The sequence below is a fragment of the Durio zibethinus genome, chromosome 23 (genome assembly GCF_047325235.1).
Source record: "Durio zibethinus cultivar Kanyao isolate XHJ-2024 chromosome 23, ASM4732523v1, whole genome shotgun sequence".
NCBI classification, from domain to species: Eukaryota; Viridiplantae; Streptophyta; class Magnoliopsida; order Malvales; family Malvaceae; genus Durio; species Durio zibethinus.
The window spans coordinates 17,950,329-17,976,813 of NC_143184.1; the positions used below are offsets into that span (position 1 = coordinate 17,950,329).

Below are 26,485 nucleotides of genomic sequence, written 5' to 3' on the forward strand. Positions count from 1 at the left end.
ACTTGATTAGGTCTAGTTTATTTATGAGTCAAGTTGTGTGATGGAGCATATACTGTTTAAGTCTTTTAGTTGTTCAAGCTAAAGTACAACACATCTTTTTTAGTGATAAATACTTAAACTCGTATTTTGTAAACTTCTTACTCAAGTAGTAGATAGCTCTTTCTTTCTTGCCAGACTCTTCTTGTTGTCTTAGCACATATCCTATCAACTTTTCATGCACCACTATGTATAAAATCAATGATCTTCTCAAAACAGGTAGTGCCAATATTAAAAGATTTGATAGGTATTGCTTAACCTTATCAAAAGTGGCTTGACATTCCATATTCCATTCATTAAGATTATTTTTTCAAAGGAGTTTAAAAATTGGGTCACATTTAAAAGTAAGTTGGGAAATGAATCGAGTGATGTAATTCAATTGACCTAAAAAACCTCAAATTTTTGTAAGTGTACTTAGCAGGGATAAATTTTGAATTGTTCGAATGTTGTCCGGGTCAACTTCTATTTCTCTTTCACTGACTACAAAACCTAATAATTTCCCTGAGTTAGCTCTGAACGTGCATTTGGATGAGTTTAACTTAAGCTAAAATTTTTTTAACCTCTCAAACAACTTTTTAAGTTTAACTATATGGTCTTTTCCTTTTCAAGATTTTGTAATCATGTCATTTGTATATACCTCAATTTTTTTATGCATCATATCATGAAAAAATGTCACCATAGCCCTTTGATAAGTTACCCTAGCATTTTTCAATCTAAAGGGCTTGACCTTGTAATAGAAGGTTCCTCACATAGTTATGAATATGGTATTTCCATATCATCTTGAGCTATTTTTATCTGATTATAACTAGAGAATCCATCCATAAAAGAGAACACTATATGTCAGGCTGTATTGTCTACTAATGTATCAATGTAAGGCAGAAAAAAATTATCTTTTGGGCTAGCTCTATTTAAATCATGGTAATCCACGCATATTCATACTTTTTCATCCTTCTTGGAGATAGTTACTATATTAGTCACCCATTCTGGATATTTAGCCACTTGCAAAAAACCTGTATCAAATTGCTTTTTCACTTTTTTTAAATTTCAACAACATTTTCAGTTTCATTCTTTGTAACTTTTTTTGGGCCAACTTACATCAAGCTTCAAGGGTAACCTATGTTCTACTATTTCAGTGCTGAGCCCAAGCATATCTTGGTAGGACCAAGTAAATACATCTATTAATTCTTGAAATAGATCCTCAATCATTGTCTATCAACTGCTGGGAATGAGGTACCAACCTTGACTTCTTTTTTATTCTCAGCATCACCTAGATTGATCATCTTAGTAACTTTCTAATGAGGCTCAATAGATTTATTCTCCTGTTCAATTAATCTCATTAAATGTAAAAGCAAAGTGTATTCTTCAGAATCTTCTTCAGTGTCAAGTTCATCAGTATTAATTAAGTTTTCAAAATTAAATCCGTGATCATTGTCATGATTACCTTCCTATTCATTTTGACACCTGAAATTAAATGAAATAGGAAATGTTAGAAAGATGCTTTGATGAAAAAAATGGATTGAATAGAAGAAATGGATAAAATGCATGCTTCTATCTTTATTGAAATAATGAAAAATAAAAAGCTTAAACATAAGAGGTCATCCTAATGCCTTTGGGCATAAGTAATTAGGAGTTGTAGTTCATTGAAAAAAAATAAAAAATAGCAAACATCTGAATAACACTCTAATTTTTTAGTTCATAGTCTGGTGGGTATAGGTAAACCAACATTTCCTTCTTTCAGCTATTTTCGCCTACCACATGGATAGACAATTCAACAAAAACTTTTTCCCACCTTGGTTTTTTTCTAGTATTCTTCTCAACTCCCAGGTACATATATCCTCTAAGGTTAAATGTTTTATTTAGATGGGGAATAACCATTGGCCTATTCCTTGCCCTCCTGCTATTGTCTTGTGTTTTTTCCATTTCATAACCTTGACCTAGCCTTTTGATGTTATCTTTAATCTTTGGCAGTTCTCTTATCCCTTACTAATTTTTGCTTAAATTGACTCTAATATTTCAACCTTTATTGATCATTTGATTGATCACAATTTTACTAAATTTAAGTCCTTCACTTATTGCATTGATAGGTTTAAAAGATCGGTAATTGCATTCCAATGACTTTTTTGTAGCTTCCAAATATGGGGTATTTTAGGCTGAGTTACTAGTAAATCCTCTTCTTTAGCCACAATTACCAATTGGCCTTTCATATCAAATTTGATTTTTTGATGTAATGAGGAAATAATAGCACTTACCATGTGAATCCATGGTCTTTCCAATAAACAACTGTAAGATAGAGAGATATCTATGACCTAGAACTTTATGTTAAAAACGTATGGCCTAATCAACATGGGTAACTTAATGTCTCCCAATACGTCACGTTTGGTCCTATCAAATGCTCAAACCACCATATGACTGCTTGGATGTGGGACATATGAAAATGTAGTCTGGTTAGAATAGACATAGGCATGACATTAATAACCTATCTATTATCAATAAAGACTTTGGCTATTATGTTGCTTTTGCATTTAACAGTGATATACAAAGCCTTAGTACTTCCTCTACCTTCGAGTGAAATCTCATCATCACTAAAAAATATATGATGTGGTACCACTAAGTTCCTTGCCAAATGGTTTACATATTCTACAGACACATTATATGTCATATAAGCCTGATTCAATATGTTTAGTAAGGCATTACAAAGTGATAGCGAAGAGATTCAGGCTGGCATCTTGTTTAATTACTCCACCATAAAGTATTCACTATGCTTCACCAACTTAAAAAACTCACAGGCCTTTTTTTAGCATAAACTTTAAAATGTCTCTATCTGGAATCTACTCTGGCTCAATATATTTTTCCATCACCTTTCTTATTTTCTTTAAGGTTTTCGGAGTATAACATCTTTCACTTCTAGTCATGCCACCTACACTTATTATTTTGATAATATTAAATTTTGGTATAACTTTTTCTTGCCCTTAGATTGTTCCCTCATAACCATTTTTTCAAGATACAGCCTTCACATCTTTGTAGGGGAATGGGCTTAGGACTTTGAAGACTATTGGTTTGGGAATAAGCTTATTCCTAACTAAATTTGGCTTTTCATTACAACTGATGGTGATAGGCTTTGGCACCCATTTATCTGTCATGGCTACTTTAATATTTTTCAATGCTTTTAACTCCTCATACAACTCTATCTAGTAAAACTCTATTAATTTTTGTACCTCATCATAAAACTATCGGTGCATCTCAATAGAATGCCTTGAAGCCCCATTATGATACTTGCATCTTTGGTTCGGGACACATCTCCCACGATAGGTGCATAGAGCCACTAGTGGTATTAATCCGACCTCATATAGAGTATCTATAATTGTCCGAATAACATATTGATCTCTTATACTCTTTTTTTTATATGCCTGTTATCTGCATTTAAGGTATTGACTATGTGTTTAAGTAAGGGATTTTTGTGACATTGGGTGTTGAATTTTTATTGGTATCAAAGCTTATCAACCTTTTTTTTAATTAGATTTTGCACCATATATTTTAAAAAAGTGCAATTCTCAGTAGAATACCCAACGACCCCATAATGGTAGTCACAATAAGTAGTGGAATCATACCATTTAGGATAAGAAGGTTCAAGCTGTTTCGCAGGGATAAGAGTAATCAAGTGGTTCTTGTAAAGCTCTTAGAACAGTTAGGTGTAGCTTATAGGAATGGGATCAAATGTAGGTCTTTCCTAGGTTCATGATTCCTACACAACACTTGTTGGGTTGGCTAAGTGAGCAGAGGGCCTCATTGTGGTTGGATAAGATGGTCGTATAGTTGGTTAGTAAGGTGTAACAGAAGCATGACATATAGTATGGTGATATGTGGGATAGGTTGGCCGATGATAATTTATAAATTACTGTCCTTCGAAACTCATAGCTTGAACATCACTTTCTTTCTTTCTAGGAACTCTTTTAATAGTAAAAGATTCTCCTCCTTCAAGTTTACCATTTTTAATGGCATTTTCTATGATCTCTCTTGAAATCACTACATCAGTAAAATTTTTAATCGTATTCCCTATCATTTTCTCATAGTATGATGATTTTAGAATGCTTACAAATAATACAGTGGTTTTTTTTAGTTAATGGTGGCTATACCTGAGCAATGACATCCCGTCACCTTAAGGTATATTCTTTGAAAGACTTAGATGCTTTGTTTTTCATTCCTTTCAATGGAAAGCGATCAAAAGCCATATCAATGATGTGCTAATATCGATTGATAAAAGATCGAGTCTAATCTTTTCACAATCTTATGTGAGTCTTGTCCAACTTAATATACCATATTGCAGTAGATCTGGTTAAGTTGTCCTAAAAAAATGTATGAACAGCTTCTCATTACTAGCATGTGCTACCATATTATGACAGTAAATTGTGACATGTGTAATGCGACACTTAGTACCGTCATGCTTCTCAAATTTTGGTATTTTAAACATGGGTGGTATCATTACATCTGGTACCAAACAAAGTCCCACAGCATCCATGGATCCATAGAAATTAATACCTTTTATAGCTCGTAATCTTTCCTCAATCATGCTTATAGCTTGGTCAGTCTTAGAATCTTTTAAAGGCGTATCCGTCTGCAACTTCACTTTTTCTTTGGTCTCATCCATATTAGGAATTTGGATGGGCTCAACTACCTTTTTAACGAAAACATGATTAGTGTAACTCTGGTTGACTGCGTATATAAGGCATTTTTGGGTACCTGTAATTTGGAAACGTGGTTTATTGTGATTGAAAGTTTGGAGTGGTTTAGTTTTGACGTGGATCAAAACTTGAAGGATACAATGATTCAGTAACTTCATATGAGATATCTTTTTTTACTACTTTCTCTTTGTTTATCTTTTCTAGAGCTTTAAGAATCTTACTTAGTTTTTCCTCAATTATCTCCTGAGCCGTTTCTAACCTTTCAAAATGGTTTGTATTATCTTGTTCCATCTTCTTGGTTTTAGCCTGGGTGTTATATGAATGTTGAGTTATTCTTACACTTTAGTACCATAATTCAAAATTAGTGATCATGATATAATAATGAATGCATGTGATGTATTGCATGAAAAAAAAAAGAAAAATATTTGCCCTTTTAAATATTTCAACAAAAATGAACTTTTATTTATTCCACAGAAGTCTATTTTACATCAAAGTCTAATACTTTTCCTCTGTAAAAGTGCCAACTTGCTTGTACTGATCCTTAGCTTCTTCAATGAAGTTCAACAATCGCTGTCTATGCTCCCTTATTGGCATGACCAAAGCTCTCAATGACTCAGCCTCCTTACCATTTCACCTACCTTACTTAGGTTGTAAGATGCTTTGTGTATCTTTATCTTCCCAACCCTTATCTTTTGTTGAACTACACCTGATAAGATAATTTCTTGTGCTTTTTTGTGAGTGCTATGATGTGATTTTTTTACTCATTTAACTTTTGCTTCAGTTTTTAGATATACTTTCTAAGCATTTCATTTTCATGCTGAGCTTCGACATAATCATCTTTTATTTGGGAATATTCTCTTTTTAGCTTTTCATTCTCACAAGTCAAATATGTGTTGTTTATTTCTTTAGCTACACCTATATGCACATTCTCTTGTGTTCTTGTCACAACTCTATTAGCTCATTAAAAGCATCATCTCATTCTTTGATAATCTTTTGAGTCTTATTGCATTCTTTAGAAATCTTGTGGACTTGGACTTTTAATTTTTCTACTTTATTTATTTACTATTCTGTTTCTTCTTGAACCCTTAGAATTTCTTATTTTAGTTTCTCTTTCTCCATTTCAAGTTCCTTCTTTACAAGTTTTGACCCTAGAGGCGTATTGTCCAACTCTTCGTTCCCTGACTAGCAATGGCCCTTAGACATAGGCGTAACTTCTTAGCTCTTTTTAGCTCTCTAAATCAAATATCCTTGAGTGGTTTTATTAATAAATGGTCCAGGGCTCACCCTTTTAGGCTTCTTTCAGGCTTTGATTTTACTGTCAATCCTCTAAAAAGTTCCAGGCTCTTTATACGAACAGTCAAATTGGCTAAGCTTGTATGTAGTGGGAATAAATTATTCAGCTCTATACTATCTCCTTACCATCAATGGTGCATAACTTGTTGACCCTTATAAACTTAAGAGTGGAACCCCTATATTATCTTCACATTGATATAGCATAGGTTCCCGATTCATCCATAATGTTAATCATTTTACTTGACTAGCTGTAAGCTTTTATAGTAGACATTTTTTTTTTTTGGATTTTTGCTTCTAACCATTCACTCTCACAAATTCTTTAACTAGATTTTGACTGCGAAAATAAAGTTTGGAGAAAACACTCTTTTTGCATTCAAGATGACTTTTCATCCATAGATACAGTAGTGGTATGCATCCTAGAAAACATGCTTTGTCATTTTGCCTACAAAAGTTTAAAAATCTGATGGTTTTGGCCAATATAGCCGGTGAAGGATTGCACCCTTTTTCAATTTGTTCGAATAAATCCACCACTTCTATCTCAATGTGGCTGAAGACCTTGAGGAAAATAACCATCCAATATATGGCTAGAGTGAACACCCTTATTCTTTGATCGTCATATAGATGTTTGACAATGAAATCTTGGAAACATTTTATGGAATACCCTTTTTCTTTCCCTTTTCTTAAAAATATAAGTTTGTGAGCTCCTTTTTGACCCCTAAAATTCCTTGATTTATGCTTCTTCACATACACTCTATTGGAATACTGAAGATACATACCCACCAATGTCGAACACTCCTCTATTATTGGTACCAAATCAACCTCATTAAAGATGAAACAATGATAAAAAAGATCCTAAAATTGTACCATCACCTTAACAAGTGAGTTATCAACTTTTACTAATAAGGGATGTGCAATATGCCCAAAGTTCTAACAAAAAGCCTATTGTCTTGAGGGAGCCATATTATTCCCTATATCTAATAGGCTTTTCAAATCATTCTGTTTGAGGAGCAAATGAACCTCTTTTGATAAAATAGAGACATAACCGGACAATAAACAATCTCTTTTTTCTTGTTGCTATTTTTTTTTACTTTATCTTCACATCTATGGGTGAGTCACATTTGAAGTGTATAAATAAGGCACAAACTTGACATTTTGTAGGTTTCATAAAAGCTTTTGTTGAAAGTATTTTCAAGGCATGAACAATATGTAATCTGCACGTATGTTTATGAATATGCATAAAAAGAAAAGAAATAAAAGAAGACAAGAAAATCAATTAGTCATCTTAATAGAAAATACAGAATAAGCACTATAAGCAAGTAAAGTAGCAACATGACTTTAAATTTTGGGTTAACTATTGAGGGTGGAAAGTCATGGCTTTACCTATGGTTAGGTTTTTATAGTTAACTATATGTGGATTGGACCATTTCTAAAAGGTTTCCAAATTATTCTTTACATCATTGTCCATCACAAATCAGTAAAGCACCGTGATCCTCGTTCATTATAGACTACAAACGAAAATGGTTCAATTTGAGTGAGAATGTTTCGTAGGCCCAAACGGAGACATAAAATATCATGAAGGCATATGTACTTCACTCCTTCCTAAGGGTAGAGCTCGAGTGGAGAGCCTTATGTTATGCACATGTGAATGAATGATAAATATATACAATAAATAAATGAATAACTAAGCAAATATAAGCAATGAAAAGAAATAAATAGGAAAGAAAGAAAATAATCTTGAATTTATTAAGCAAGGCTTGGATAATAAGAAATCATTTACTAGCTTGACCCTTGAGTTCCCTAGTGGAATTGCCAAGCTATCATAACATATAGATCTGTGGACCTATCACTAGACATTGATTAGGGGAGTCGCCACCAATCTTTTTTGTTTAGGTCTGATTGGTCATCTGATCAAATTTGTCCAACTTAAAAAGGAGTCCTAAGATTGGCTTAGGTATCTTTAAATAGTAGATTCTGATCCACGAAACTAGATTTTGGTTCGAGAGTATGCTTACGTGCGATGAAGGTTATAGTACCCCCATAGCGCCCATCCAAATGATGGTCAATTTGATTCCAAATTATCCAAGCCTTGAATTTATTTATAATTTACCAAAATATTTAATATTAAAAATTAATCCTAAAATTACTCTAATAATTTGATAGCAATTTAAGATAATTTTCTCATCTTATGAGTATTCATAGAGACTAGTGTCCCATTTTGAAGATGCTCCGTCATCGAATATATTAATATATTTTATTTAAAAAAATTAGTAGAGTCTTTCAATAGTTTGATAGGATTTACTTTGATGCAGATCTCTCAATAATTTGATAAAATTTTATTGTAAAATATTTATAAAATTTTATTTTTGAGAAAATTCATTAAATCCTCAAATAGTTTGATAAGATTTAACTTGAAATGCAATCCTCTAATAGTTTGGTAGGATAAAAATTATTTTTTTATTTTTTCAAAATTTATTTATGAAATTTCCCAATAGTTTGGTGGATTCCATAAAATTTAAATTCATGAAAATTCTTCAATAGTTTAGCAGGATTCATGAATTTATTTGAAAAGATTTTTTTATTTTATTTTTTTTAGAAATAAAAAATAATTTTTATAAAATATTTGATAAAAAATCAACAAAATAAAATAAATAATAAAAATAAAAGAAAATAAAAACTTAAAATATAAAATGATAAAATAAAAATAAAAATAAAATCAAAAAATAAAAATAAAATAGAAAAAGCAAAACATGTGATTGGGTCGGGTCGAACCTTGGGTGGTGCACGGATCCTATTCGGGTTCACACGGATCTTGGGTATGTAGAAATGGTGTCATTTTGGAACCTATAAAAGCTAAGCCTTTCATTTTTGCTTTAGAAGCCTTAGTGCTTTCTCTCTAGCCTAGAAAATCCTCTACCTTCTCTCTAAAATGACTTAAAAACGCCCACTAGAAACTGAAAAAATTCATCGATTTTTGGAAAACTAGTCAAATCTTGTCAAAAATTTAAACATCATTGAAAAATTCGTTGAAAAATTCAAACATTCAACCTCAAAACCTAAATTTTTCTAGAAAATTTTTGAAATTTCCACAAATCTAACCTTGATCCCAAAAATCTAAAACCTCAATCCCAACACTCCATAACAAAAACTAGAAACCCAAACCCCTTTCAAGCACCGAAACTTCGAATCCAGAAACTCCAAAACCAAAATTTTAGAAACCCAGTACCCAGCGAAATTCTCCAGAATTTCAAACACAAAGCCCTTTTTCTCCAAAAATCAATGGTGTATTGTTTTGTGGTATTCTGTCCAATTTATAGGCAGTATCCAGTAGAAATTCTAAGGAACGAACAGAACCAATCCAAGCTTGAATCTTGGGATTGGATTCTGCCCCATAATGATTTTAGGTCTTTGTCCTTGCTGATTTATCTGAATCGAATTAAAAGCCCTGTGATTTGATTCTACATTAAGATCCTTGATAGAGCAACTTGGATCCCTCTAATTTAGTTGGTTATCGATTCAATTGCCTTATTCGATTGCAGATTAGGAAGAAAAGGAAAGAAGAAAAATAATGATAAAATAATAATAATAATAACGACAACAACAATAATATAATATAATAATAATATAATATACTATAATATAATAATATAATATGATGTAATATACTATAATATGATAATAATAATATAATAAGATATAAGATATTATAATAATATAATATGATATGATATCAATAATACCAACAATAACAAATAATAGCATTAATAACAAAATAATAATAGTAATAGGAATGATAAAAATTAACTTTGATTGACCCCGGACATGGATGTGTATCTATAGTACATACTTAAAATTTTCTTTTAAAAGATTTTCATTTGGTCTAGTTATTCTTGTGACCAATGTATGCACTCAACTAGGAGATGTGAGTTGATCGTTTTAGATCTCGAGTATGAAAACACACTTAAGAAACTTAAAAAGAAGAGACAACCTGATTTTGCCACCATGGTCGAACAATACACTAGAGCCTTTAGAGATTAGGAGGCCAGCCATTCAAGCAAATAACTTCAAAATTAAACCTACAATTATCCAGATGATTCAATAGTTAGTGCAATTTAATGGTCATATGAGTAAAGACCCCAATGCTCATTTATGGGATTTCTTGGAGATATGTGATACTTTCAACATAATGGTGTTATTGAAGATGCCATTGAGCTTAGGTTATTTACATTTTCCCTTAAAGATAGAGCCAAGAGTTAGTTAGCCTCGATGTCACCATATTTTATTACCGCTTAGGATGATTAGTTAAGAAGTTTATGGCTAAGTTTTTTTCTTCGGCCAAAACTGCCAGTTTAGGAATGAGATCACTAACTTTACAAGGTATGGAAAAGATACTACACCATGGATACCTAAATGGTAGGAGATTCAGATTTTTCATAATGGGTTGATACCGAACACTAGGACCATTTCAAAGCTATAACAAAAGGCACCCTTATGAGTAAGACTTATGATATTGCTTATAATTTGATTAAAGACATTGCCACGAATAATTGTTAGTGGTCTAATGATAGATGGCATCCTAAGAGAGCTGTAAGAGTGTACGTATTTAGTGACCTTTCTGCTTTGAGTGCTAAGGTAGATTTCTTAGCCAAATCCTTAGAGTCTCTGAATCATAATGTTACATTTTTTAAGTCGAGTCTCAATTAGCACAGGTCTACCCATAGTTTGGTTTTTTATTACAAAGTCTATGGGCTAGGTTCTCCAAGTGATTCTTGTCCTAGTTAAATTGAGAGTGTCCAGTATTTAAGATAGAAACTTAGGAAACCCAACAATCCCTATGCTTTCACTTATAACCTTGATTAGAGAAATAACCTTATCTTTTCAAAAATTCAATAGTAAAACAAGAATCTTGTTCCTATTCAGCTTAACCATGTACCATAGCTGCTTTATTTTACAAAACCATAAACCCTTGAGTTTTCATCAAATTCCATATCAATAATAGTACCTATATCTATACATCTCTCAATGTCAACCTATGCCACATTTTGAGAAGAAATCCTCAATTAAGGATCTTTTGAATTCCTTAGTTAAAGCCTAGGTGTAGACACCTTATTTCATCTTGGGTTATCCTTGAATCTTGAGTTAGTTTGAATTAAGTTTTGGACCTAACCTATTTGGATTTGGATTTATCATTTAGGTATTAGACTTATATTATATTTTGGACTCAATGCAAGCCCATTTGTTTTATTATTTTACTTATTTATTTTTGCTTTTATCATTATTCTAGAAATAAATAAAAAGATAAAAAAAAGGATAAAATGAGTGATAAGATTTGGTGGATTAAATTTTTAAAATTCAATTGCTCATGAAAATTAAAATTCAAATTAAAGGGGATATGATGCTTAGTTTTTGAATTGAAATCCTATTTTCATCATATTTATTTAAACTATTGTGCAAAGTGGAAACCATACAGAAAAATTAAGAGAAAATAGAGAAAATCACAAAAAAAAATAGAAAAAAAAAGTACCACCACAAGCACCATTTGTATCAGTACCGCACTACCATATCCGCCTAAGACAAACTTCCACCATTACTGCTAGAACCACTAACTGTCTTTATCCATATTCGATCCCTACATTGTTCATCCTTTAGCCCGAAGCTACTCATTAGCCAAAGTTCTAGTTTCTAGCCATTTCAATCTCTTGGAGTTTTTCAGTCACAAAATAAACATATAAAATTACAAAGGTAGAAGAACCCAACACCCAAGCTTATTACAGAAAAAACCCTAATTGACTTTCACTAAATGTACTCCACAATCACCAACACAGGGAATCAATCGACAATGACCTAATCGTCTGTAATAAATAGATAAAAAGCCATAAGAAACATAAAAAATAATTACATAGATAACAACACTGCCATTGTTGAAAGCTTTTTCCTTCATTTGAGCACCATTTCATCGCTAAAATCCAACACTGCCATTGTTGAAACTCAGCTACCAACCCTTCATTTCATGAACAACAAACACCCACAGTCACCAGACCAAACCTGAGATCTACGTGGCAATAAAAAAAAAGGTTTAGCACAAGAAAATAGAAAAAGAAGAGAACTTGTCTCCCTTAGGTTTTGAATCTAAGGTATTTTAAAGAGCTTTAAATCTTCAAGTCTAGTTAAAAAGAAGACTTAACATAGAAAAAAAGCATACCTAAATTTGGTGGCCATCAGACCAACAAAGAAAGGGAACAAAATCGTAACTTCAAGCTCAAATTGACAAAAACCTAGCAAGCTTTTGAAAAAATTGATTGTACCACATAAAAGAAAAGGTCGAAATGAGTTTCTGAACAAAATTTGGGCCTCAACGATGGTCGACTAATCGTTGACAATGACACAATTAAAGCTCTGATGTTAGTTTCTGGAAAAGGTTTGAAGCCAGGCCTACATTCTTGAAGTTCATTTTAGTTTATGGAAAACCTTTTAGAGAGAGAATAAGAGAATTAAAAGAAAGAGAGAGAAGCAAAAATAAAAAATGAAAAAAGAATATTTTTTTGGCCTTTACAGAATCAGTAAATGTCACTGTTTAAGGATAAAAAAATTGGTTTTTTTTTACCCATTCAAAGATCTACGTGTCTACCTAAGGCAGATTTGATCTGCGTGTGACCCATTTCCTTTGTTGAGCCACTGAGCCGAGTCACCAAACATCTAAGCCATCCTTATGCTTGTAGCCATCTCCCAAACTGTCAAGCCAAGTTGTGTTTGTTTTTGGTTTTTTTTTCTTTTTGTTATTTTGCTTATTATTTTTTAAAATGAATTTTTTTAAAGAATAAAATAAAAATATTTCCAAGAATGATGAAAATTTTGGAATATCAATTTTCTTAAAATAAAAAAAATATTTCAAAAAAATATTTTAAAGAAAAGTTGAAGTATCAATTTTTCTTAAAACAAAAATAATTTCAAAAAAATTGAAGAAAGAATTGAAATATCAATATTTCCTTCAATGAAAATTTTCAAGAATTTGAGGAAATAGTTGAAGTATCAAATTTTCCTTGAAATTTAGTTTTTTAAGAATTTCAAAAAAAATAAAATAAAATTAAATGATTTAATGACAGAGCCTTTATAAGAGAAATAGTAGTTTTCTTGTGTACTTTTGAGGTGTGAAATTTTTTTTAATTTTCTACCAAAATATTAGAGTCAATTAAGAATAATTCTCAATAATTAACTATTTGATAAGATTTTTTATGGCTTAATGGATAACATAAAATTAAGTCGGTGCCATTCTTTGATGGGCATTGTGAGGGTACTATAACATTCATCACACATAGTCGTACTCCTAGGCCTAGTTTTGGTTTCATAGATATTGAATCTACCTTTTAAAGATACTTGAGTCAGACTTAAAAATTCTCTTTAAAATGGGACAAATTTAGTTGGCCAATCTCACCTAAACAAAAAAGATTGGTGATGACTCTTTTAAATCAATGTCTAGCGATAGGTCCATGAATCTATATGTTATGACACCATGCTTCTTTTATATAAACATTGAACATTATGTTTCAAAATCAGACTATATTTATTAAGAGCCTAGATACCTAGATAGGCCAGTTAGCTACTATTCTTAGTACCTGACCTTAGGGCACATTACCCAGTAACATACAAGTTAACCTTGGAAGGGAGGGAAAAAAGTAAATCAAAGTAATCACCCTTAAGAGTGGTAGATAAATAGCTAGTGTCCTTATCCAAGTTGTTCCTAAGGATGCAGTAGAAGAGTCTAAGGATTTGATAAAGGAATTCGTAGTCTAAAAAGGAAAAAAAGATAAAAAGGTTGATGAAATGGTAATACCTACCCAGATACCCTAGACACCTACTTAGCCTTTAGTTCCTAGTTCTTTTAGGCTTGTTCTTCCTAGAGTTAAGCCACCTAGGCTTTACATTCATTTCCCTCATTAATTTCAAAAGTAAAAAAAAGGTAAGCAATTCTTCAAGCTTTTAAAGTTGTTTAAAAAGTTGTATATTAACATCCATTTTACAGATGCATTAGAGTAGATACACAATTATGCTAAGTTTATGTAAAGCATTATCTTTAGAAAAAATAGTTTAGAAGATTATGAGATAATGGCATTCACCAGTGAATATAGTTTATTGATTCAAAAAGGATTACCTAAAAAATTGAAGAACCCTAGTAGTTTTATTATTTTTTACACCATAGGTAGTATGTCCTTTGATAGAGCCTTATGTGTTTTAGGTGTCTGTATTAATTTGATGCCTTGATTTATTTTTAAGAAGCTTACAATAAGTAAGGTGAGGCTTACCTTTATTACTCTACAATTGGTAGATCATTCAATAAAATATCCTTGAAGGATTGTAAATGATGTCTTGGTTAGGGTAGACAAATTTATTTTGCCTACTAACTTTATGATTCTAGACATAGAAGTAGATAGAAAGATGCTTTGATTTTAGGGAGACTTTTTCTCTCTACAAGAAAAACACGTATAGATGTTTAGAAAGGAGAGTTGTTTATGAAAGTTAGGGATAAGAAAGTCACCTTTAATATTTTCAAAGCTTTGCAATTCCATGATGACTTCAATAAATGTTCTAAAGTGGATGCACTTGATAAAGTGATTGATAATGTTTTTAACAATGAACACTTTAGAGATACTTTCCTGAACCTCTTTGATGATAAGCACACAGGGGAGAATTTAGAGTTTGTTCATGTTGTGCACACATATATATCTTCATTAAAGCTTCCTAGTAGCCTTTAGCCATTACATGAGTCATTATCTTCTTTTGAGGTTTTCAATCTTTTTGCTAGTACACCACTTGTGTATGCAATGTCATTGAATGATAAATTGATAAGGAAGAAATTTTTTGAAGAAATTATTAAGAGTGATGATGATGGGAAGAGAAAGAAAGTGTTAGTTAAAAAACAAGCCATTGGGGTAGATACCTTAGCGCATTTAAAGTCTATACCTTCAGCTACTGCACTTTTTACTCTTGACAAAACCATGGATATTCTAAGTTCTCTTAAGATTCAACCTACACTTACCTATCTTAGTCCATCTAAGAAAGAGGGTGATAGGTTAGTGGTTAATTATGAGTATCCATGTTGATTGGCTTACTAATTATCAAGAAATCTCAACTTAATCAAGCTTATCATAATCGTTCTATGGGGGAAAATATAAAAATGATGCAAGGAGGATATGATATAACTAATGTTGATACATACCGATTGATTGAAGGTTGAAACTGAAACTCACTTCTCATAGTTCCTCAGATGTGAGGTTAAAGATTTTGGTGATAAATTCACTTTTTCTTCTACTGCCCACATGATCTACCATTAGACCTTATTTTGGATGAGACGATTAAAAGAGATGTCTTTAAATGGTTAGTTTAGCAATCAAGTGTGGAGTGATCACTATGAATATATAGTATTGAGCTTGTTTTGAAAGTCTAAGCTTTTGATTTAAAAGAAAGCATTGCTTGGGAAGCAATCCAAGTTTTATTTTTCTTGTTATTTTTTTTATATATATTTACATATTATGATTGTTTTCATTTGCTTATTTTGTTGTTTTGTTTATGTTTTCTTTGTACATATTAATGTTGTTTCTTTGTGTAGTTGTTTTCTTTGTTTTGTAGAATGAATAAAAGCTTGAAAAAGGATGCACAAGTTTTGGCCCAAGTTTTATTGTCCATTCGGCCACCATACTCCAAGATGATGGAGAGTTTTCTTGTTCCTTTTTATATTTTTATTTTTTTTTGCTTACACATTAATGACAACATGTTCTTTAAGTGTGGGGTATAGAAAAATTGTTCAAAATTTTAGCAAATTTTTTTTTAATTTTCCTTAAGTTTTTACCTTGAAATTGAGCTTGACTTGTTGTAGCTTGAATCATTAGCATGCTTTTTGTAATTAGTTTTTCACGAAGCCAAAGATAAGTTGAGATTGAGAATGAATATAGCTTTGGGAAAAAGATTGAATACTGTTGAAATATGAGATAATGCTTAGGTTTAGTGACTTCTTGAGTATAAGTTTTTTTTAAGTTAATACTTTGATCATTGGATTATATTTTTTATCTAGTGATTGATTATGGGAGCATGAAATATTTTTTCATTGGTCTTTGAAGTTGTGTTTCATGTTCTAAAGTTTGTTTTGATCATTTCTTGAGGCAAAATATTAGAGTACACATTATTAAAAAAATTTAAGGATTAGATGAGGGCAAGTTAAAAAAAAAAGATCTCATCAAGATGGCATTAGATCCTATGTTAAGGGTAAGAAATAATTCCTTATGTTAAATGACAAGTTTGAAGTAAGTTGAGTTCAAAAAGTTTTGAACTCATCTTATCAAAGCTAGAAATATGTAAGAAAAAAAAAGAAAGAGAATTGAAAAGTGAAAAGAAATGTTTTGAAAAAAAGAAAGATATCCTTTGAAAAAGAAATGATCCTTGGTTTGATAATTTTTAAACACATTTTAGGCTTATTACTTTTTTTTTCTAAATTTCAAACCCTAGCCTACATCACCTTTCAAAAAGTCTATTTTGATCATATGTGGATACCTAGGTTAGAAAGTTTGTTCATTGGGAAATCATTATTATTTGGTTTTGGATGAATTTCAGTTATCAAATGCATTTGGAACAATCAACGAAAAAAATTAAAGAAAAAAAAGAAGAATGAAGCTTTAGGGTGAAAACTCAAAAGGACAATCTAGAGTGAGATGAAAGCTCTGAAAGTAACTTATGACTTTTCATGCATTAAGAATGAAGTAAAAAGAACCAAGAGGAAGACATTTTAAATAAACCAAAGGACATTAAAGCCTTTTTAAAAGCCTAAAGAGATCAACCTCACTTGAAGATTCTCTCTAAAATTTAAGCCATATTCTTCTTTCATACATAAAATTTTGAGCCTATTGTAGTTGGTTTTGATATTTGTTAAAACACAGCATATTAAGAACTTAAAAGAGTGCCAAACTAAATTGTTCTTTAAAAAAGAACTTTCATTTATGAGCCTAGATAAAGAGATGTTTCCTTTTTCATTTAATGACTAAGTCTCCTTTGATAACTAAGATCTTGATATGCCAAACCATTTCATCATTTGAGAATGACCAAGTTGTGATTCACCCCTTTCATTATAGGTAATAATCACTAGTTTTCAAGAGATTTGATCACTTATTTTTAAAATGAAGGGTTGATTCATTTTCATCTTGATTATGAAAAATAGTTATATGGGGCAAATATTTGTTGTCATTCGATAAGCCTATAATTTTATTATGAACATTTTAAAGGAAAGATTCGTTTGATTTTTTTTTTTGGCTAATTGTTATTGCCATTCTTTTGGGAGTTTGAAAACCATTCAAATTTGAATTCTTGCATATGGGGCTTTTGATAGATGAAAAAAAAAGAGATGATTTTCAAACCAATATAACAAGAGTAACTTTTCTGGAGCAAGTAGAATCATTGTTTTGAATGTTACATTTGCATAATTGTTTGCACATACATTTACATTAAGTATATAAATTATTGTTTTGAGTATTACATTTGCGTTATTATTTAAACCATGCATTTGTAATATTAGTGAGTATATGGATTATTATTTTGAGTATTGCACTTGTATCATGATTTGAAGATGCATTTGCATCACTTAGCGAACATTTCAATAATTGTTTTGATAATTGCATTTGCATCATGATTTGGACATACATCTATATCACTTAACAAACATTTGAATTATTATTTTGAATATTGCATTTGTATTATTGCTTGAACCACACATCTACATCATTGGTGAGCACATAAATTTTAGATGTGATTATTGCATTTGCATTATTGTTTAGAACATGCATTTGCATCCTATAGTGAGAATCCAAATTATTAATTAGATTATTGCATTTTCATCATTTAGATTGCATTTATATCATTATCATGACATTTATTGCATACAAAATTTTAACTTTGGTGGGAAGAATTTGGATTAGTCAACTCTCGAATAAGGAAAACTTTTATAATTAAGATAATTTTATTTCTTCTCGGGTAAGGAGAAATTTTTTCAAAATTTAAAGTTATTGAGTCGTTGTTTAAAGGAGTTTTCTTTATGATAAGAATGATCAGTAAGACGTCTGGGCATGATTTTCAAAACCTTCGGGTACCTTTTTCAAATTTTAAAATTATGGAGCCTTTATTTTAATGAAACATTTTCAATGATAAGAATGATTTGCAAGATCTTCCTATATAATCATTAAAACTTTCAGATGCGAATTTTTAGAATTTTGGATGTAAATCTCTAAAATTTTTCGAATGTGAATATTTGAATTTTGGATGTAAATTTCTAAAATTTTCAAATATGCATCTTTAAAGTTTGGATAAGAATATCTAAAATTTTTTAATGTGAATATTTGAATTTTGGTTGTGAACCTTTAAAATTTTCTAATGTGAATCTTTAAATTTTGGATGTGAATCTCTAAAGTTTTGAATATGCTCTTTGAAGTTTAGATGTGAATCTCTAAAATTGTCGAATTTGAATATTTAAATTTTGAATGTAAACTTTGAAATTTTGAATGTGAATTTCTAAATTTTTCGAATGAAAATCTTAAAATTTTTCAAATATGAATCTTTGAAATTTTGAATGCGAATTTCCAAAATTTTTTCAATGTGAATTTTTGAAATTTCAGGTGTGAAAATCTAAAAATTTTCGAATTAGAATCTTTAACAATTTTCAAAGATGAATTTTTGAAATTTTGAATGTAAATCTTAAAATTTTTTTGAATATAAATTTTTGAATTTTAGATGTGAAGTTTTAAATTTTCATTAGTGAATTTTCATAATTATTTGCGAATCTTTATAAATGCAAAATTTTGAAGTTATTTATGAATCTTTATAATTGCAAAATTTTAAAATTACAATTGTGAATCTCAAATTTTTGTGAATATTTAAAATTTGCTAATTTTTGAATTCTTGCAAATTTTTTAAATTTATGAATTTGTGAATTCTTTTGAATTTTTGAATCTTACGAATTTTTGAATTCTTATGAATCTTTGAGCCTTGCAAATCTTTGAATCTTTGAATTCTTATGAATTTTTCAATTCTTACGAATATTTAAATTCTTATGAATTTTTGAATTATTATGAATCTTTAAAATCTTATGAATCTTTGATTTTTGACGAATCTTTAAGCCATTTTGTGAATATTTAAATTATTTTTAATTTTTAAATTCTTGTGAATATTTGATTTCTTGCAAATCTTTGGTCTTTTGTGAATCTTTAAATATTTGTGAATCTTTGATTTCTTACGAATCTTTGGTTTTTTGCAAATTTTTGAAGCTTTTAGAAACCTTAAAACCTTTTAAGAATCTTTGATGTGAATCTTTGAATATTTTGCGAATATTTGAATTTATTTGCAAACCTTTGAATTTAATTATGAATCATTGAATTCCTAATTGAGAGATTTAGAAATTCAAATTTTGGACCTTTGAACTTCAAATTGCAAATCCTTTAATTTCAATTATGAATATTTGAATTTTCAATTGAGAATCTTTGACTTTTAGTATGTGAAATTTAAAAAATTTTGCTCATAGTCAAATTACAAATTTTTATTTCAGATGAGAATCTTTGAAATATTATTCAATCATACCTGGATGTAATGGATATCTATATTTGTACATTATTCTTGTTTCATAGAAAAAGCACAAAGAGGGGTATCTGTAGATACCACATTTTGTCTGAATTTAAAAATTCTAACTTACATTTGGGACATGTTGATTTTTTATATTATTTGGACCAATTTGGGTCTAAATTTAAAAACTCAATTTTTTTATTATTTTAATTTTTTTATTTAGTTTCATTTATCTTTATGCGTTATTTATCTTCATTAGTAATTTTTATTTAGTGATTTATTTCCTAAATATCTTTATTTATATCTTAATTATCTTTGCTTTGTTTTATCTTTTTTTTTTAAACAAAAAATAAAATTAAAAATGAAAAGAGTTGTAAAAGGGTGTGTATGAGATTGACTTCTTGGAAGATAAGAATTCATTCAATTCAAGAGTTTTGTTTCGAAATCAATATCTTTGTCAGATACATAATGTATTGATAAAATGTAAAGAGTTTGATTTTGAAAAAAAAAAATGGGGTAAGGATATGGCTAAAACTTTAAGATTCTTTTAAAGATAATTTTTAAAATAATCTTTGATTGAGTTAGAGTCCTTATCAAGTTGGGACTAGGCTCCTATATATACCATGCAAGTTTACACAATTAACATACAACAATCACAAAGGATAATTTGAGAGAAAAAGTTGTAGGCAATTCAAATTCAAAATTTAGGCTTTTTTTAGTTTCCGATAATTTTTCAACGAGATTTTTAGACTTTGACAAGATTTTTAGATTATGGTGACATTTAAAAGTTCCCCACAAGGATTCCTATGATACTTCCAGATTTTGATGATGATTCTCAATTTTTCAAGCATCAACCTGATCCAATCCATACCGTAGGTTATGCTTTTTTTGTTTATTTTTATTTTATATGTTTACTTGGTTTATTTTATGTTATTTTTATCATATTTTACTTAGGCTAGGAATTTTTATAATTAGGTAAAATTATTAATTTGATTAATAAAAATAAATCTAAATAAATTAAAGGTAAAATAAAACTTTAACAAAATCTTGAAAAATAAATGGTAATTATCAAAAAATAAAATTCTTAGAAATTAGAAATGGATAATTTCTAAGAAATTTCTAGGTGATATTTTTTTTTAAAATTTGACCCAAACTGTGAAAAATTTTAGATAAAATTTCAACAATAATAATTAGTATTCATTTTCAAAATTAAAAAATAATAACAATAAACTTTATACAATTTTGAGAATAAATAACAATTATCCAATGATGAAAATTTAAAAATTTTAAATGGTTAATTTTTTTGAAAAATTTTTAAGTGAGAAAATATTTCTAAATTTGGCATAAATAATGGAAAATTTATATATATATTTTGATAAAGCAAATCTTAATAAAGACATAAATGATTGAACCATTTTCTCAACAACAAAGCCTATTTAAAAAAAATAAATAGGATTCTTAAATACTTTTAAGAGATGAGAAAGTATTTTTAAAAATTCTATCAAATTAATGAAGAAATCTTGAAAGTTATTTCCAATATTTAGGCATTAAAATTTAACAAAAGACCATTAGAACAAAAATCCTTAAGATAATTTGAAATTAAGTTGTACTTTATTTTAGATAGACGTGTGGAGGTAATATAACTTTCTCCATACGTAACTAAACTCCTGAATTTAGTTTTGAAACACAAATCAGAACATATTCTTTTAAAAGCGTTAATCAAGCTTAAGATATCTATAAAATGATAGATTCATTAGATAACTAATCACATTTATTTATTTAAATAAAAAAGATTGATGATAACTTCTAAAGTTATGTCTAACGATATATTTATGAACTTATATGTTATGACAATCATCAGTGATAATTTACTTGAAAATAAATAAATGAATAAATATATGCATGTTTATTTGAATTATTCCATAAATTTTTTTTTTCTTTTGAAATTTTACATGTTTCTATTGAAAAAGTTATAACTAACATATATCTATAAAAACCATAAAGGCAATCTCCTGCCTCTATTTTGCTATACACGTTTTTTAAGTCTTAAAAAAATTAAAGGTTAAATTTGGACCATAAAAATTTACACTTATTTATTTATATAAAAAAGATTAGTGAGAATTCTTAAAATTGAGTCTAACTATATATTTATAAACTTATATGTTATGGCAATCATCAGTGGTAATTTACTTGAAAATAAATAAATCAATAGATATATACATATTTATTTGAATTATTCCATAAATTTTTCTTTTTTTTTTCTTTTGAAATTTTACATGTTTCTATTGAAAAAGTTATAACTAACATATATCTATAAATATTATAAAAGCAATCCTTACCTCTATTTTATTATACACGTTTTTAAAGTCTTAAAAAAATTAAAGGTTAAATTTGGGTCATAAAAAATTATTTTACAACTGTTTGTCATCTTTGAAGTAATGTCTTGAGCTATTTGTTTAAAGGGTTTGAAAACCTTCAGTTTCAGGTTTTATCTCTTTTTCTCTCATTTTCTCCTCGACAGCATCTCTGCCCATTTTGTCAACTTCTTCCTTCTTCTGTTAGCGATGTTGCCACCTCTTTTTCCATTGTTATGGCTACTTTTACCAATGTTGCCATTCCCTTGACTCTTTTTTGCCAGTCATTGCTCGAAAAACCCATTTAAAAAACATATAGGAAAATACCTGAAAATCCCGATCAATCTATTTAGGGATTGAGGCCTTTAGTTGGATAGGGATATAACAATGCAAAAGAATCTGCGCTTTGTCTTTTACTTCTACCCAAAGCCTTCGACAAAGCAAAGCCACAGCAAAACGCAAAATAAGTTTGTTATACTACTTTATTTTGCACTCTTGTTTTTTAACTTTTTGGACTAAACCGTTCTTCAAATCTTCTTTCTCTTTCTCTCCCTTTGTTGGCTTTCATTATTGTCTCATTTCCCTGTCACCAACACTACTTTTCTTCTTCAAATACCAGATCTGATTACTTCTATAACTTGGGATTCCAGAAATGCTAGGACCAGTTTAACATTCTTATGTATGTGATATCCAAGTCTTTAGTTTTTTCCTATTCCTTTCTTACATTTTTTATTACTATTATCAATATCATATTAGTAATTGCTATTTGGTTTTCAAAAATAAACTTTAAAATCTAGTAAGCTGGCATTTAGGCTTTTTTTTTTTTTCTCTTTGCTAGCATTGATTTGCCAAGTTGGATTTTTATGTTGAAAAGTAAGTGGTTTAGACACCTTTCAATTTAAAAAGTTTATAAATCCTTCAATCCAAGGTGTTGAAATTTATATTTTCTGGGCTTTTCAAGGAATGCAGATAGTTAAGCTAAGTAATAAGGGTATTTATTGTGGAATCTAGCTTTAATCTCTGTATGGAAGTTGTACTACAAAATGGGCCAAAAAGGTGTCAAATTCATTCTTAAAATTAGGACATTTCCTTTTCAATTGTTAGAGTTGTGATTAACAAATTACTCTATTGTAGATTAGAACAATCTGTGAAAGAAATATCAAACTTTAATAGACCAAAAACTGTTCGCATCAATCCAGAAGAATATGGTGATCTGTCTTTTCTATCACTTTATAAGGTTAGCTTACTAGACCTTTGTGTCCTCAAGCTATTATTGGACATTTTTAAATCATTACTTTAGAATGTGTGATAATTCTTAGTAACTCATACAATTGTAAGATAGTGATTAAACCAGGGTAGAAGATCTATGCAAGATTGAAAGAAGGGCAAAAATGGAGTTAATAAGCTCTACCACAAGAGGTTTTGTTGTAAGTAAACCTTTTCCTTTTATCATGTCTATTTGCAAACATGTATTTCTTTGTGACTTTTGATTTTGTTACATCAATTTTACAGGTGTCATTTGGTTCTTTCATTGGATTTTTGCCTTAATGCAACCTAGCTGCTAAATGGAAGTTCTTAGCAAGCTCATGGTTGAGATAGAAAGGCTTAGAACCATCTGCTTATAAGTAAAATTTAGGATTCATTGAAGTTCTGATTTAGCTCCAACAATTTGAGGGAAAATATTTGTATGCTATCAACTAAACATTTGAGGGAAAATAACTCTTCTTGAGCTCTGGTTTAGCTCCAACATTCCTGGTATGATAGCTTTTGCATCAACTACATACAGTAGGCTAAAGTTGGTGAGGATTAAATAGAATAATTTACATCAAATGTATCTACTCATATTTTAATTTTGGTTGGAGAGTTTGTATTGATTTATTGATTATTAGTCATGCTTCATTAGTAAACATTTGTTTGAATGCTGTTCCTTTAACGCATGTCCATTTTTGTTGAAACTTGAGAAAACAATGAGCTCATATTCCTGCTAATATCCATTATATACATTCAATAATACCACATCTAATCTAATAATAATGTGTTGTTTTCTTCTTCCATGTTTGCCTTGATAGTTTGGATTGTAAATTCAAAAATAGCTTTATTTTTATTCTTTCTCCTCACTTGACAAATTACAAAACCACCATGACCCTTAAGTCTTCTTCCTAAGGGCCAGCTTAGATTTTTAGCTGCCAAAAAGCTTTCAATCTTTCAATGCCAGAATTTATTACCAACTTTTTAATAGAAGCCTCTGTTGATTCAAACTTTTGGATCAGTTGAACCCTCGAATTGCTGTTGAGGATAAATGAATTATTCACCTAATGGTTGTAATCTCTGTTGAAAAGCTGTGTAGCATAGAATAGGTTTGAAAAATAGGATGGAGAGAGAGAGAGAGAGAATTATGAATAACAGCACAATTATTATTTTGGGTAGGGAACCATATGATTCAAGTTACTATATTGCACAAGGAAATTTGAAAGTCAAAACATGTGGTGGTAATTGTGAAAATTTGACCTGCCTATGTTGTTTTGTTGATTTAGTTCTTTTGTTAGAGTGCTGCCAAAATATTTGAGATATTGAGATCTTATTTTTTTTCTTTCTAACACTACCTAATTATTTTTTATTGTTGCTTGGGCCAAATCCAACTCTAACTTTTGGATAAAAAAAGTATCTTCCAATCATCTAACATTTATGTATATTTTTTTTGAAAGAAAGAAATTTCTTTTCATTTACTCATAACTCATGTTTGCATGACATTAATAAAAATTAAAATGTATGAAATGGATTACTGCATACATTTTGTTGGTTGCCAATTGATGAAGAAAATTTTCCACCTTGGTCACTAGCGTGCTCATAAACCTACTGAATAATACCATACAATTTTTAACCCTTCATTGTAAGATTTTTTTATATTTAAAAAATTAAATATTTACTAAATATAATACCTAAGTTGGTGGAGCACCAAAATCATTTCTTGGAAATTGTTGTTGCACAAAATTCATAAGATGATCGAATTGATCATGTAACTGCTAAAATTTTGCACGCTCTTACTCCATTCTAGTATGTTCTTCATCAATTTTGGCACGCTCGTGTTCTCTTTCTACTTCCATTTGCTTAAAACATTATTGCATAGTTTGCAACTCCCTTTTCAATATTGAAATGTCTCGTGAAAATTGACTTGCTAAGAATGTAAATTGCTGAGAGCTATGTCCATAATAGGCAGATGGTGTTGGACCCAATCCAAGGCCTTGGACTTGTCCATGCCTTTCTTTTCCAGCAACTTCTATGAATATCCGATTTTTCATTTCTTGCATGTTGAGAGAACTATCAGATGCTACTTCAATCTCAACAACCATTTTTTCTTTTGCTTTCTCCTGTGAATTTGTCATATACAACTATCAAGTTTAATGATTAATTGATAATATGTTAAAAAGAGTAAACATTTACTTTCTATTAAAATAGATGATACAAATTACCACAATTTCTTATGTTTCGACATTCATGTAAGATTCATCTTTTTTTTGTGTTATACGAAAAAGTTTCATACGTCCAATTGTACTGCCCATCTCATTCTCCTATACAAAAACATATGTTATTTGATAGGATACATATCAATCGTAACTTATTCATGCATATCAAGCTTGTCAATCAAGTATTAAAATTTTGAATAATTTTAATCTCATGTATTTATATTTTGGCCTCGAACAACACTACAGTCTTAAACATATGCAAACAATAAAAGCATTTTGGGCTTTCACATATATCGATCATGGAAACTAAATTCAATTATTTTCTCCCAGTTTAATATCAAGGATTGAAGTCATTCAATATGTTGAAAGCCATCCAAAAGTTTAATTTGTTTATTTGCCTTTTATATGCAAAAATAGTCCCAAATAGACATAAACGACAATTTTTTCTCCCATATCAATCGTAAAAATCAAGTTCAATCAATCAGACAAGTTTAATATCAAGTATTCAAGCTATCCAAACTGTTAAAATACAACAATAACAACAAATTTGTATTTTTACCTAAACATATGTAAACAATAATTTTTTCATACATATCATTCATGTCAACTAAGTTCAAAACTTTCGATAAGTTTAATATCATGTATTGAAACTATCAAAACTATTAAAACAGAACAATAAATGTTAATTTACATATTTACCTTTTAATGACAGAAAAAGTTCATTCATTGGAATAAGTTTATTATCATAAACTTACTATTTCTTTTTGCTTTCTTGCAAAACTTTTTGATCCACTTGTGTGACTATATTTCTGTTGCTTCTGCCATCAATTCCAATCTGTTCTCTTTCCTATCATAAAAAATAATTGCGTATATGATAGAAATACAAATATTACTAACTTAAACTATAAAACACTTTCATCATTTCATTATACTATAAAAAGTTATAAACTAGTACCTCTCCTTTTCTTGAGAACCAAAATCTAACTAATTGTTCATATTGCCAATTAATCGCATTACGGGGTAGATTTTTCATCATTGCCTCTACAGTAGTATTTTGATCTAAATACTTATT

General features: G+C 29.6%; 1 long non-coding RNA gene across 2 annotated transcripts; it reads left to right on the forward strand.

Moving 5' to 3' along the window:
* The first annotated feature begins 22,029 nt into the window (after window positions 1-22,029).
* LOC111313641 (uncharacterized) lies at window positions 22,030-23,927 on the forward strand. Of its 2 annotated transcripts, XR_016332635.1 has the most exons (4): window positions 22,030-22,628; window positions 23,084-23,186; window positions 23,292-23,376; window positions 23,462-23,927. It is a non-coding gene; the product is annotated as an uncharacterized LOC111313641 (long non-coding RNA). The 2 variants fall into 2 exon arrangements; XR_002693022.2 differs by having other exon boundaries at window positions 22,030-23,186.
* Window positions 23,928-26,485: the final 2,558 nt, after the last annotated feature.